Here is a 14,735-nt window from a genome sequence, read left to right on the forward strand (position 1 = left end):
ACGCGTTGCTGTAGTTTAAAAAGAAGAGGTGCTTAAACAACCATAAAGGAAAAACCTCCTTCTTCAAGTACATGATACATGATATGGCCATCATTTCACGGAGGACAGCTTTATTAAACAAAGAACACACAAAAATAAAGTCCAGCGCTCTGGCATCAATCCGGCAATCAGCTACAGACACGGGAAATGTCATTTTGATCGTTTTTATTTTTCTACTATGAAGAGGATAACCTGCATGATGTCACTCTTCAAATGGTATGTAATGTTAGGTTTGTAGCTCACATAGCTTTGATGGTGGTAAACTGCATTTTGAGACACAGGTGCACAGAAGCATGGCTGCGACTACCACCAAACATTCATCCCCATTAATACATTAGTGTGAGCGCCACCCGGAGCAAAGTGGGTGAAGTGTCTTGCCCAAGGACACAACGGCCATGTCTAGGATATTGAAAGATGGACTCGAACTTTGTTGTTAGTTGCTAGCTCGGCCGTTCTACCATCTGAGTCACGCCTTCCTATAAATGGGATGAGTACTGAATTCGAAACTTTTATAAGCACCAATCAATTTCTGTCAGTACTAACTGGTATCAGTTCATGTACAGTAAAATACTTTTGTTGCCTGCGACCGGTTGCAGACTAAGCACCGGCTCAAACACCTGGCGAGTAAACAATCATTGAAGCAGCACTCAGAGCGAACTCAGCCAAACTGCCTCAAGACAATGTTGCAATTTCCAATGCCAACAAAGCACGTATGCCGGATAGTGAAATGCTGAAATGTAAATTAAGGCCCCCTCTTCGAAAACGCGCTAGCTCAGTGCTAATTTACATTGGATCTGCCATGTACATGCTACTGATTAGCATTAGCAATTTTACATAGTGATTTTAACATCTCTAAATTTCTTCATAAACTCTACAACAAAGACACATGTTTCAATCAAACAGCAAGTGTGTGGTAAGTACAATATTTGCAGTATACAGACTTTGTAGGGCGCAACATGAGACTAGACTCGCACTTCCTAGCTAGGCCACACACTATAGTCCAAACACTAGCGGTTTCGATTTCCAGGTACCAGGAATTGGGACTGTATCGGTGCAAATGTGAATGGTGCCCATCCCTAATAGTATGTGATATGTAGTATTTATTGTGTTGGATAAGTGTTACAGTATATCTATGTAAAAAAGTGGATAAAGCCCACTATAGTACTTACTGGAGTAACGCACAGTTGGAAAGAAGCATGAATAAGTACGGATCATTACCATTAAAGCTAATGTATAACAATAGTAATCATATTTGCTTTTTAATTTCTTGATAACAAATAAATAGTACATAAATCCAGATAAATAAGCAAATTCAAAACATATTTTTTGTATAAGGCCTCACTCCCCTATTCCGTACCTATAGGACCGATTGCTTTCGTTGCCTTTCTTTTTTTCTCTTTCTCTGTGTCACCTTAATAATTGACACAAAGGAACCTTAATTTAATTAGGCTTGTCTCTCAGGGTATTGGATGTTACCGTGGTTACCACTTAAAGATGGATAAGGAAGACATAGGTATTATGTACCCTGGAGAATAAGAGAAACCTGAGAAGGAAGTTGATTTGAAACAATAACAAAGGATTAGGATTATAATAATATTTAGGGAACCTTGTAGATCTTATTTTAGTTCATTTTGAAATGATACTAATGAGGTACAAAGCACTGGAGAATGAGTACGATCATGATGACTAACGTAACCATTTAAGAAATATTTTCACACATACACACAAACACACACACGCACGCACGCACATGCACACGCATATCACACTCAAAAAACCATGTTGAGCTGCAACACACTATAAACTTTGAAGCAGAAAACTTGTCAACTTTTCTTCTTGAATTTAGTAGAAATTTGTCAAAAAAGTGACACGTAACATTTTACATAAAGAAAGGAAAATCATGACATTTTTAGGATAAAAGGTTTTGCCACAAAAATGCCATAATTCACTCAGAGATAAGAGAGAAAAAACTGTTTTAAGGATTGAATATTAGCTAGGATTTCCTTACAAAAATTACAGTAAGTCATATTTTATATATTATTATTTTTGATATTTTTTGGTTAGTTCAGTAGAAAATTAATATCAAAGTAAATTTTTTGTTGTTGTTGTTGATGTTGAAACCACAAAAAATTATTACCTTAATTTTTTTTCAATTGATACAAATCCACAAAGACAATAAAAAGGTAATTGAATCAATGAAATGAAATGAAATGAAATATGATGTTGTTTTCTTTAGGCTGTTACATCAGGGGTCACCACAGCCAGCCAGTCACACGATTTGTTTGGTATAGTTAGCTCTTTTTAATGCCGGACGGCCTCCTGATACAACACTCCCATTTTACCAGCTTAGCAGCAGTATATACCATTATACTACCAATTCAAGTGCAATATAAATGCAAAAATAATTCATACATGTAAAATGCTTAAAACTAAAGTGAATAAATAAATACTTTAAAAATGCATTTATGTAAGGACTGTTTGTCAATGTCTACAGTATAATATGTATTATTATTATTATAATGAATAATATATATTCATTCATACATACATATATACATATATATATATACACACACACACATATATATATATATACATATACATATATATATATATATATATATATATATATACATACATGTGTTTGAAACAAGCAGACAGAAGGGCTGATAGTTTAGCTAAGGGGGGAAAGGGGGCAGTGTCAGCAAACGGTCAAGAAAGCAGGAGGTAAACAAACAAAAAAAAAACATTCTGTTTGACCTACACCACAATTTAAAGCCTTTTTCCCACACCAACTGAGTGGAATATGTCCAATTCCCCACCTCCCTCATTTATAACTTAAAAGAGCCGACAGTCAATTCATAAAGAGCCCTCTCTAACTACCTCATCTATTTTCCACCAAATTAACTCTCCCTCGGCGCTGATTAATGATCAAATCTAAATGAATCAAATTAAAAATTGAAAATTATATTTGCAAAGCATACAAAAAAAGGGACAGGAGGAGGCGAGGCAAGAGCAAGTGCTTTTAGCTCACCTCTAACAAATGAGCCTTCAAATCATAAAGAATGGCATACAGTACAGGGAAGGGGAGAGAACATGTGAGCTGAAAGGAAAATAAATTAGCTTATGGGGGAGAATGGGAATAGAAGGGGAATAAATGTTGTTAAAAACTGATGAAGAAGCTTGTACAGACAATTAGGATGGAAGAAATAAAACCAGATATTGGAACAAAAAGTAGGAAGAGGAATTTGAATGTGTTGGACGGTACACCAAGTCTGTTTATATTCTGGGTTTAGTGATTTACTAATGCTAAAGGGCTTTTCCTTAGTTAGAGTTGTTCTTCCTATCACTTACACCACCAGTTGGGATGTGTATTGTGTACATTTTAACCGATACTAGTACTAAACCAGTACTTTAAAAACAGTGCAGGTGCTGAAACGGTGGAAAACGTGCGCATCTTTGTAAAAAATAACACATTTTTTGTAAATGGAATTTTGCGACTTTCAAGTTAAACAGTAATTTAAATGCGTGACTTTTATATAAATCAAATGATAAAACTAAGTTCAAAAATAAGAAATACAACCCACACCAAATTGTCATTGCAGCAATAGCTGGGTTGCAATCAGGTGACCGAGAGGCACATCCAGGCACGTCCTGGTCTAGGTTTTGGGCTACAGTCCCATTAGGCTACCGTATATTTCCCTAAATCAGTGCAGATTTGGACGTATTTTGAAAGGTTAAACCATTTATCATCACCAAGACGTTACTGCTACCTCACTTAATTTGACACTTACGGTAAATGGAGTGGAAAAGATTACAGGCGCATCATGTCTTTACATCTGAGGGGTCCACAAACTAAGAATTGATCAGTGAAAGACAAAGTTGGACTTATTCGTGCATCGCTACGGAACGTATTTGATTGAGATAACGAGTGCTGTGCTGCTGTGATCGTGATGCTAATTAGAAAAAGGATACGTTTGTTTGCAGTTGGTTTCCTGTTACAAATATTAGTCTCATCTACAATTCATGTCTGCATGGTTATGGTGTGAAGTTCATATTTTGTCCCATTATTTAGCTATTGATGTCCCTGTTGTTCAGCAATGTTTGCTAGCGAGATCAATATTCAGTATATGTTGTTGAGTCTACGAGATATTTTATTAATACTATTAAGGATACTCCTTGATGCTAACAAATAGAACTAAAAACGCTATAATGTGGTCATTTAGCGTCAAATAAAGCATTTGGGTTTCCTGCACAACAACAACATAAGGTTTTAGTTAATGTTATGAAAATGGACAGTGAAAATACGGTGGATTGAACCAACAATCACAATATTTATTACGTGATGTTAATTTATTTGCACAAGCAGGTCTTCGTAGTTACATTTAGGCACAGCAACCACAAAAGAACAAAAACTAATGCGATCGCTTGACAGATTGTTTACCAAACAATCTGTCACTTCTAATCGCTAAATCTGATGAAATCTTATACGTCTAGCCTCTTACGTGAATGAGCTAAATAATATTATTTGATATTTTACGGTAATGTGTTAATATTTTTAATCCTGCTACCAAACACTACTAATAGAGTAGAGAATAAACTTGATTGCATCATAGAAAGTTTCTCAAACAAATCAAGTGTTCAAACCAATATTTTACAAAGCAATCGCTGCAAACACAAGCAGTCCGATTGTATTCCACAAGATGATGAAAGTGATATTCTTAAGAACCATTTCCTTCCGCACGCTTTCGTTTTTTCCCCTGACTTTATTACCTTTTTGAACCACTTATTTTGGGACACTATAAAAGCTCTTTCCCACTTTATCTCTCCATTTGAATGACTGGAACACCCAACAACAGAACATCAATAAGGACTTTTCTGCTAAAAATCTCCACTCACTCTCACTTGGTTTAATGCTACGCTCAAGCTGCTTGACTATCGTGTGAATTACGCCGTGAAGAAGAGAAACGGATATGACGTCATATGCAACCCTGCTATACAGATCTTGTCGATACTCAAAATTCTGGGGTTGCTGAAGGTAACCTCACCCTCCGCAAACTAACTCACTATAACTGTCAATGGTGCATAATGAGGACGTGGCCTGTTCCAAGCGGTGTTATGAGGGCTGCTGTTGGTGTATTAAGGTCGGCAATGATCAGACGGTGTGCTTCCTTTAGTATGCAACATTACTTAAACGATGTTACATGTACAATCTCATCGCCAAACATTTTTTGCAAGTGGCTGAGTGCTAATCAATTTAGTACCAACATTAGGTGTGTGTTTTTTTCCGGTGTGGTTACCGTATAAGTCGCTCCGGAGTATACGTCGCATTTTTGTGGGAAATTTATTTGATAAAACCCAACACCAAAAATAGACATTTGAAAGGCAATTTAAAATAAATAAAGAATAGTGAACAACAGGCTGAATAAGTGTACGTTATATGACGCATGAATAACCAACTGAGAAGGTGCCTGGTATGTTAACGTAACATATAATGGTAAGAGTCATTCAAATAACTATAACATATAGAAAATGCTTTAAGTTTACCAAACAATCTGTCACTTCTAATCGCTAAATCTGATGAAATCTTATACGTCTAGCCTCTTACGTGAATGAGCTAAATAATATTATTTGATATTTTACGGTAATGTGTTAATATTTTTACACATAAGTCTCTCCTGAGTATAAGTCGCACCCCCGGCCAGACTATGAAAAAAACTGCGAGTTATAGTCCGAAAAATACGGTACTCCTGTTTACATTGGCATTGGTGTCATTGTCGCACCTGGTTTCAGTGGCCATCTCAATACACTATATGGGGCGGTATAGCTCGGTTGATAGAGATGCCGTGCCAGCAACTTGAGGGTCCCAGGTTCGATCCCCGCTTCTGCCATCCTAGTCACTGCTGTTGTGTTCTTGGGCAAGACACTTTACCCACCTGCTCCCAGCGCCACCCACACTGGTTTAAATGTAACTTAGATCTTGGGTTTCACTATGTAAAGCGCTATATAAATATTATTAACCTCACTTCACTACACTACAGTGGTCGTTTTATATTTTTGCAGTCTCTTGTGTTTGTGTCAAAACAATACATTTCAGTGATGGATATATTTAATGTTGAAAACAATGGGAGGGAGAGAAGATTTCTGACTGATTAGCTTTTTCTGACCTTTTACATGAATGTTCCTTGAGAAAAGTACAATGACAAAAATTCTAGATCCGTCATAGAAAAACTAATGAGAAAAAGGGGAGGATTTATTTCAATAAGCTGGTGACTTTAGAGAAGGAGCAGGGGTGGAAGGCAAATAGAAAGGGTTAAGGGGTGCCAAAAAGCCCAAGTGAGAATGTGCGAAAGTGTGTGAGTTGAAGTGAGAAAAAACAGAAAAAACGGAAGCTTAAAAAAAAAAAAGATCTGCCCATTCTGCAAGCAAGTTTTATAAAAGGGACAGTTTTTCCTGCTGAGGACGTTGAAGCGGACACCATTTGCATTTTCTTTATTACGGCTATAGTTTGACTTCAGTAAAGGGCTGCTTGAATTAAAAGATAAAAATAAAGAGGTGATATTGAGGAGCTGAAAGGAAACTGTGTGTGTGCGCATGTGTACTGTATGTGTGGTGTCATGCAGGGACTTTTTCATTTATTTATAGTTTTTTTTTCTTCTAAAAATCAGAGCAAATATGAGCAGCCGTGCCTGAGGCGGCGGGCAGGTGGCTGTGGTCACTCTAGTGTGAACACGTGTGAATGTGTGTACGTGTGAGTGTGTGAGTGTGAGATGAATGGTAGTTGTGTGATTTTAAAGATCTTCATTAAGTTACATTTATTTAGTACGCTTTTATTTCAAAGACCTACTGTACTGCTGTAAATCAGAGGTATTCTACTACTTTCCCCGTATATCACTCGTTCTTCTGTGTAAGGATGGGTACCTTATACATTTGAAACGATAAGGTACCTTTGTTCATGCGGTAACATGTTAATTGTTTAATAATACAAGGCTCAATTTTTTAAATATAACATTTATCATTGAGCTGATAATGATAACTGTGCAGTAAACTGTTATATTTGGTTTTCTTACACTTCAGAGTAATGCGATGAGGTGGCGACATCTCAAGGGTGTACCCCGCCTACCGCCCGAATGCAGCTGAGATAGGCTCCAGCGACCCCAAAAGGGACAAGCGGTAGAAAATGGATGGATAGGGCACTTCTTAGTCTCAGCCAGTTAGAGATCCCCGCAATGTATGAAAGTGCATTACACAGTAAATCCAGTTAAGTTTCTCCCAAAACATCTGGTCTTACTCGCTAGCATTATCTTATAGCTAGAGAGGAACATTGGTTGTTTTTTTCAACTACGGTAAAGAAGAAAGTTAATGTGAAGGACAGTGGGGAGAAGAAGAAGTGGATGATATTCATTGAATTCAAGAACGAAATCATCAAAACCATGACAGAGCGTAAAGATAGCTAACTTGGTGAAGCAGAATGAGTCTAATTCCGGCCTATAATATCTTAACGGCAGACAATTATTCACAAAAATATGGATGAACTACTGATGGTGTGTTTGACGGAGATACCGTTGAAGGCCGCTCTCCGAGGTAAATGCTGTACATTAGTATTACTTTACTTAACTTGATTTTTACTTTATTCAGACAAACAACAAAATTAAAACAAAAACAAGGAATTCATAAATCATCACAATTTCAATTGAGTCTGAATAAGAGCAGGAAAAAGCAGAAGCTTTTCTAGTCCTACACCCATATAGCTGAATGTATAATTACCAAAATGAACTCACTCATTACCCGCTCTCCTTCATTCTGTAGGCGATATAAACACTCTTGTCTTAATTTCTTAAACACTCCATACTTCATAAAACTACTGTAGTTGCTAGTTGTACATTTTATTCCATTGTTTTGTATACACTATTTATTATATATTTGTTTTTCTTTTTAAACGGCTTGTTACATGTTAAAATGAATTTCAATAGTTTGACGTTGATTTGAGTGTTTTGAGCTGGGAGCTCTGTCACAGAACCAATTGAACTTGTAACTTGAGGTACTACTGTAGTAGTGACATTTAATAATTATAATTTTATAATGCTGGCTAAGACCGCTTGAACACATACTGTATATACAGGTGACATTTTATAAAATCAGAATATCGTGCAAATGTCAGATATTCAAATTGAAATGTGAGACTAATATGTGATATAATCTCATTACATGCAAAGTGAGACATGTCAAGCCTTTACTTGTTATTTGATGATAATTGTGGCCTAAAGTATTTTTTTTTCTGAGATTTTCAATTTGAGGTATTTATAAGCTGCAAGCCATAATCATCAACTTTAAATAAAAAGGCTTGAACTATCTTGAGTTGCATGTTATGAGCCTGTTTTATATTAATTTGACCTTGTGAATCTAATTGCTGGAATAAACAAGCCATGCACAATATTCAAATTCTGTGAGTTTCACCTGTAATGCTGGCTGAACTGAGGTCACGCGCAACATGCTGAACTCTTGCATGATGTCACACACAACAGCAGCTTTGCGACCTTGGAAGTGTATTTGGTCAAATTTTGAACTACTGCGCCCACATTAAACATAAGTTCAAGCAAGAACAAATATTTGAAATCAGGGTTAACTCGAAGACTTCTATGGATATACAACAGCAGAGACTCAGTTTTCCCTCGCCCGGAAGCGGGTCACCGGGTCCCCCCTCTGGAGCCAGGCCCGGAGTTGGGGCACGATGGCGAGCGCCTGGTGGCCGGGTCTGTTCCCATGGGGCCCGGCCGGGCACAGCCCGGAGAGGCAACGTGGGTCACCCCTCCAATGGGCTCACCGCCCATAGCAGGGGCCATAGAGGTCGGGAGCGGTGTGAGCTGGGCGGCAGCCGAAGGCAGGGCTCTTGGCGGTCCGATCCTCGGCTACATAAGCTAGCTCTTGGGACGTGGAACGTCACCTCACTGGAGGGGAAGGAGCCTGAGAAAGTGCGCGAGGTAGCGAAGTTCCGGATATAGTCGGACTCACCTCGACGCACAGCAAGGGGTCTGGAACCAATTCTCTCGAGAAGGACTGGACTTTCTTCCACTCTGGCGTTGCACGCAGTGAGAGGCGAAGAGTAGGGTAGCAATTCTTGTTTCCCCCAGGCTCTAAGCCTGTACGTTGGAGTTCAACCCAGTGGACGAGAGGGTAGCCTGCCTCCGCCTTCGGGTGGGGGGACGGGTCCTGACTGTTGTTTGTGCTTATGCACCAAACAGCAGTTCAGAGTACCCACCCTTTTTAGATACACTTGAGGGAGTACTGGAAAGTGCTCCCCCAGGTGATTCCCTTGTCCTACTGGAGGACTTCAACGCTCATGTTGGCAACGACAGTGAAACCTTGACAGGCGTGATTGGTAAGAATGGCTGTCCGGATCTAAACCCGAGTGGTGTTTTATTATTGGACTTTTGTGTTCGTCACAGACTGTCCATAACAAATACCATGTTCGAACATAAGGGTGTCCATATGTGCACTTGGCACCAGGACACCCTAGGCCGCAGTTCCATGATCGACTTTGTAGTTGTGTCATCGGATTTGTAGCCTCATGTTTTGGACACTCGGGGAAGAGAGTGGCAGAGCTTTCTACCGATCACCTGGTGCTGAGTTGGCTGCGATGGTGGGGGAGGATGCTGAACAGACCTGGCAGGCCCTTACGCATTGTGAGGGTCTGCTGGGAACGTCTGGCAAAGTCTCCTGTCAGGGAGAGTTTCAATTCCCATCTCCGGAAGAACTTTGAACATGTCCCGAAGGAGGTGCTGGACATTGGACCTTGTTCCGCACCTCTATTGTCGAGGCGGCTGATTGGAGCTGTGGGCGTAAGGTAGTTGGTGCCTGTTGTGGCGGTAATCCTAGAACCCGTTGGTGGACACCAGCGGTGAGGGATCCCATCAAGCTGAAGAAGGAGTCCTATCGGGTTCTTTTAGCTCATAGGACTCCGGAGGCAGTGGACAGGTACCGACAGACCAAGCGGTGTGCAGCTTCAGCAGTTGCGGAGGCAAAAACTCGGACATGGGAGGAGTTCAGGGAAGCCATGGAAAACGACTTCCGGATGGCTTCGAAGCGATTCTGGACCACCACCCGCCACCTCAGGAAGGGGGAAGCAGTGCACTGTCAACACCGTGTATGGTGCGAATGGTGCTCTGCTGACCTCGACTGCGGATGTTGTGGATCGGTGGAAGGAATACTTCGAATACCTCCTCAATCCCACCAACACGTCTTCCTATGAGGAAGCAGTGCCTGGGGAATCTGTGGTGGGCTCTCCTATTTCTGGGGATGAGGTTACTGAGGTAGTCAAAGAGCTCCTCGGTGGCAAGGCCCCAGGGGTGGATGAGACCCGCCCGGAGTTCCTTAAGGCTCTGGATGCTATGGGGCTGTCTTGGTTGACAAGACTCTGCAGCATCGCGTGGACATCAGGGGCAGTACTTCTGGATTGGCAGACCGGGGTGGTGGTCCCTCTCTTTAAGAAGGGGGACCGGAGGGTGTGTTCCAACTATCATGGGATCACACTCCTCAGCCTTTCAGGTAACGTTTATTCAGGTGTACTGGAGAGGAGGCTACACCAGATAGTTCAACCTCGATTCAAGGAGGAACAGTGTGGTTTTCGTCCTGGTCGTGGAACTGTGGACCAGCTCAATACTCTCGGCAGGTTCCTTGAGGGTGCATGGGAGTTTGCCCAACCAGTCTACATGTGCTTTGTGGACTTGGAGAAGGCATTTGACCGTGTCCCTCGGGAAGTCCTGTGGGGTGTGCTCAGTGAGTATGGGGTACCGGACTGTCTGATTGTGGCGGTCCTCTCCCTGTACGACTTACTGCATTGCCGGCAGTAGGTCGGACACGTTTCCAGTGAGGGTTGGACTCCGCCAAGGCTGTCTTTTGTCACCGATTCTGTTCATGGACAGAATTTCTAGGCGCAGACAAGGCTTTGAGGGGTTCCGGTTTGGTGGCTGCAGGATTAGGTCTCTGTTTTTTGCAGATGATGTGGTCCTGATGGCTTCATCTGGCCGGGATCTTCAGCTTTCACTGGATTGGTTCGCAGCCGAGTGTGAAGTGACCGGAATGAGAATTAGCACCTCCAAGTCCGAGTCAACGGTTCTTGCCCGGAAAAGGGTGGAATGCCATCTCCGGGTTGGGGAGGAGACCCTGCCCTAAGTGAAGGAGTTCAAGTACCTAGGAGTCTTGCTCAAGAGAGAGGGAAGAGTGGATCGTGAGGAGGTAAAGAAGGAGCTGAGCCGTAAGGCAAAGCTCTCAATTTACCGGTTGATCTACGTTCCCATTCTAACCTATGGTCATGAGCTTTGGGTCATGACCAAAAGGACAAGATCACGGGTACAAGCGGCCGAAATGTGTTTCCTCCACCGGGTAGCGGGGCTCTCCTTTAGAGATAGGGTGAGAAACTCTGCCATCCGGGAGGAGCTCAAAGTAAAGCGGCAGCTCCTCCACATCGAGAGAAGCCAGATGAGGTGGTCCGGGCATCAGATCAGGATGCCACCCGAACGCCTCCCTAGGGAGGTGTTTAGGGCACGTCCAACCGGTAGGAGGCCACGGGGAAGACCCAGGACACGTTGGGAAGACTATGTCTGCCGGCTGGCCTGGGAACGCCTCAGGATCCCCCGGGAAGAGCTGGACAAAGTGGGGGAGAAGAGGAAAGTCTGGGCTTCCCTACTTAGCCTGCTGCCCCCGCGACCCGACCTCGGATAAGTGGAGGAAGATGGATGGATGGATGGTTAACAAATACCAAGTTTTTGGACTAACCACCTTAATGTTAGTTGCATTGTTCTGTGAATACATTAGTCAGACAAATGTGCTATTCCCTCGTGAACATTCCCTCGGAGATGATATTATAGTTGGTGCTTCACCGACTTCCGGAAAAACTGATTTTCTGGAGCATAATTTGTGGTGTTTCCTACTCTCTCTCACTATAAGTAAAACAGATCAATTCAACATTCAACTCAAGTTAGCCTAAATTTGAAAACGTATGTTTCTCTTTCTTTTGCTCAAGCTGCTTTGCCTCCCCTTGAAGTCTTCTTCCAGCTCACACTTTGTGGTTTCTACTCTGTAAACCCACCTAGTGTTGGCGGGACAGAGCAGACCACTTAGGCTGAGCTCTCGTCAGTGTTATCGCTCTTTTCTGAACGGGGCTGCAACCAGATGCCACACACACACACATGTACACACACACACACACACACACACACACACACACACACACACACACACACACACACACACACACACACACCACACACACACACACACACACACACACACACACACTGGGGAGAGACTCTAGAGGGATAGATTTAGCTGCATGCTTCCCATGAGAAAGCACCAGACGCCACCAATAGTCTGGCACTTTCTATCTGTCACCCCCCCCCCCCCCCCTTTTTTTTTCCCCGTGGTGTGCAATACCGATGTTAGTATTTTTTTGTTGTATTGTATCTTTCTATCTATACATATTAGTGATCAATATGTAGTATTCATTACTATTTTTTTGTTTTTCATTACACTTTACTTTTGTTACTGTATGTAAAAACCTGCACTGCAGCAATGAAATTTCCCCATTGTGGGATAAATAAAAGTGTATCCTATCCTACCCTTAATGTCCTCATCTTCTCTTGTCCCTCCACATCATCATGAACTCCCCTTTTCCTTCACCCATCTTCAATTATACCCTTCCTCACCTTTTTGGATATGGGCATTATTCAAGTGAGGAAACTTCATTTGTAACCTTTTAAATCAATCAAAGTGGAACAATCACAATTTGAACCCTGAATCTAGTCAGAACCAACATATGGATGATACACACACACACACACATAGTCGCACAGTGACACAAACTGCTATTCCAACCAATCTCCCTCATTAGGTCTTGGGGAGCATGGCCAAAGTTGGCACAAGCTGCTGCTTTGTGTGTGTGCGTGTAGGCGAGGCCATGTGCCAGGGTTTATATTAGCGGCGCGTGGTCTTGTGTTCCTGCTAGTGTACCATCTGAATCCAGCTGGCCATTTACTACTTGATAGAGATAGAAACTCGGACATGTTCTGTCTCTTTAAAGCAGGATGTGTGTGTGCGTGTGTCAATAAGCGCATATGCACAGTACACATGCACTGTCTGCAGCCAAAATCTTTCATGTTCCATTGTGTGATGTTTGTGTCGTATTCTCATTATGACACATTATTATTTCTGATGTGATATGACAATTTTTTTCATTTCCCAATAAATGTGCACAAATCAAAAGGCTAACACAGCCTCTCCAGGTGATCCTTCAGCTGCGGTATTGGTTTCAGCCTTTTACCTATTACGCCACTTGCACATACACACACTACCGTTTAAGCCCCACCCCTGTGACCTTTCGGGCTGGAGCTGACGCATCATTATGACCTCATTAAAAATGGACAGACAGTCATTGCCAGAGGGGAAGTTCTCATAATAACGTCAGGCTTTTTAATTGCCTCGCTCCAGAAATGAGCTGTTACATATTGGTGGGTGGGCGCACCCATGTTCCGTCACTCCCTGCCTTCCTTCCTCTGATTGTTTACGCCTTTTTCCGCCGCACTAAAGGGATTAATGCTTGGATTTTATTGATAAGGATCTTATTTACGAGCATTAAAATATGCAATATTCTTCATTGTATTTGTAACGGAGCAAAACAAAAGATCAGGATTATTTTTCCGTATCATTTGATCTCGACTATCAAGAATTGTTTTTAACTTGCTAGTTTTAAAACATATGTAGTAACAATTTAAGAAATTTGGATTTGTACAAAATTGTATTCACATTTGGAGTAAATAAAGCAAATTAAATAAGAAAAAGTACATTACATAATATACCCAAAAATGCTTGAAGTTTAAATGCTTTCAATTAAAAGAAAACACACAAGATGTATGCACGAGTTATTACTTCAACATTGGAGGCCAAACTATAGCATAAAAAGCTGTCAATTCATTATAAACTAATCAAAGAAGATGTTTAAGACTCTGCATCAGAACAAGCCACTGTCATTAGTAGCACAGTGTTATTTACACGGCTTTTGGATGACAAGTAGTCATCAAATTAGCAACAAAAAAAAACAAAAAAAACATTTCACCTGACACATAGAAGCCATTTGGGAGATTTTCGGCTCTGTATTTTGGGGTTTATTTCGTAGGTTTTTCGCAGGTGGCTGCTTGGAGCCCCAGAGTCAGGCAGAGAGCTGGCCCAAGATGGGTGCAAAGTACTGGTCCCCAGGGGGCCCTGGCTCCACTGAAGTTAGTTTTTCGTGAAGTGCACAGTACCCATAAATATGATTTCCCCAGGCAAACGTTAATTTTCCTCACGATTGCAGTCACATTACATCAATTTCCGCGACTTTCCGCATTAAATAGTAGATTACATTTGTATTGGCCATTTCCAGGATTTCGTCCACGATTTGGTTAACATGGAATTCCTAGGGCTTAGTTACCTCCAAAACAGGACAAACATGTATCTCGATCTCCTCAGCTGCAAGTTTAGCTCCATGTTCGGTCATTCTGTTCATGTCTGTGATTCTATTTTCTTCAGCGGTAACTTGTAACTGGAAGTGGACCAGAAACAAGTGGACTTTGATGGGCCGTTGTCATGAACATTTCTGCCATGCTTGGAATGTTCACAGCTGATCACCGTCATTGAATTGAAATGTATTTATTGATCACAAT

General features: G+C 41.4%; 1 protein-coding gene across 9 annotated transcripts in view; it reads right to left on the minus strand.

Annotated features, from left to right (window-relative positions):
- esrrga (estrogen-related receptor gamma a) overlaps positions 1–14,735 on the minus strand; it is a 279,698-nt gene that overhangs the window by 70,692 nt on the left and 194,271 nt on the right. The gene's annotated exons all lie outside the window — the stretch shown is intronic.

Source organism: Nerophis ophidion, linkage group LG02, assembly GCF_033978795.1.
Source record: "Nerophis ophidion isolate RoL-2023_Sa linkage group LG02, RoL_Noph_v1.0, whole genome shotgun sequence".
In the NCBI taxonomy this organism is placed as follows: domain Eukaryota; kingdom Metazoa; phylum Chordata; class Actinopteri; order Syngnathiformes; family Syngnathidae; genus Nerophis; species Nerophis ophidion.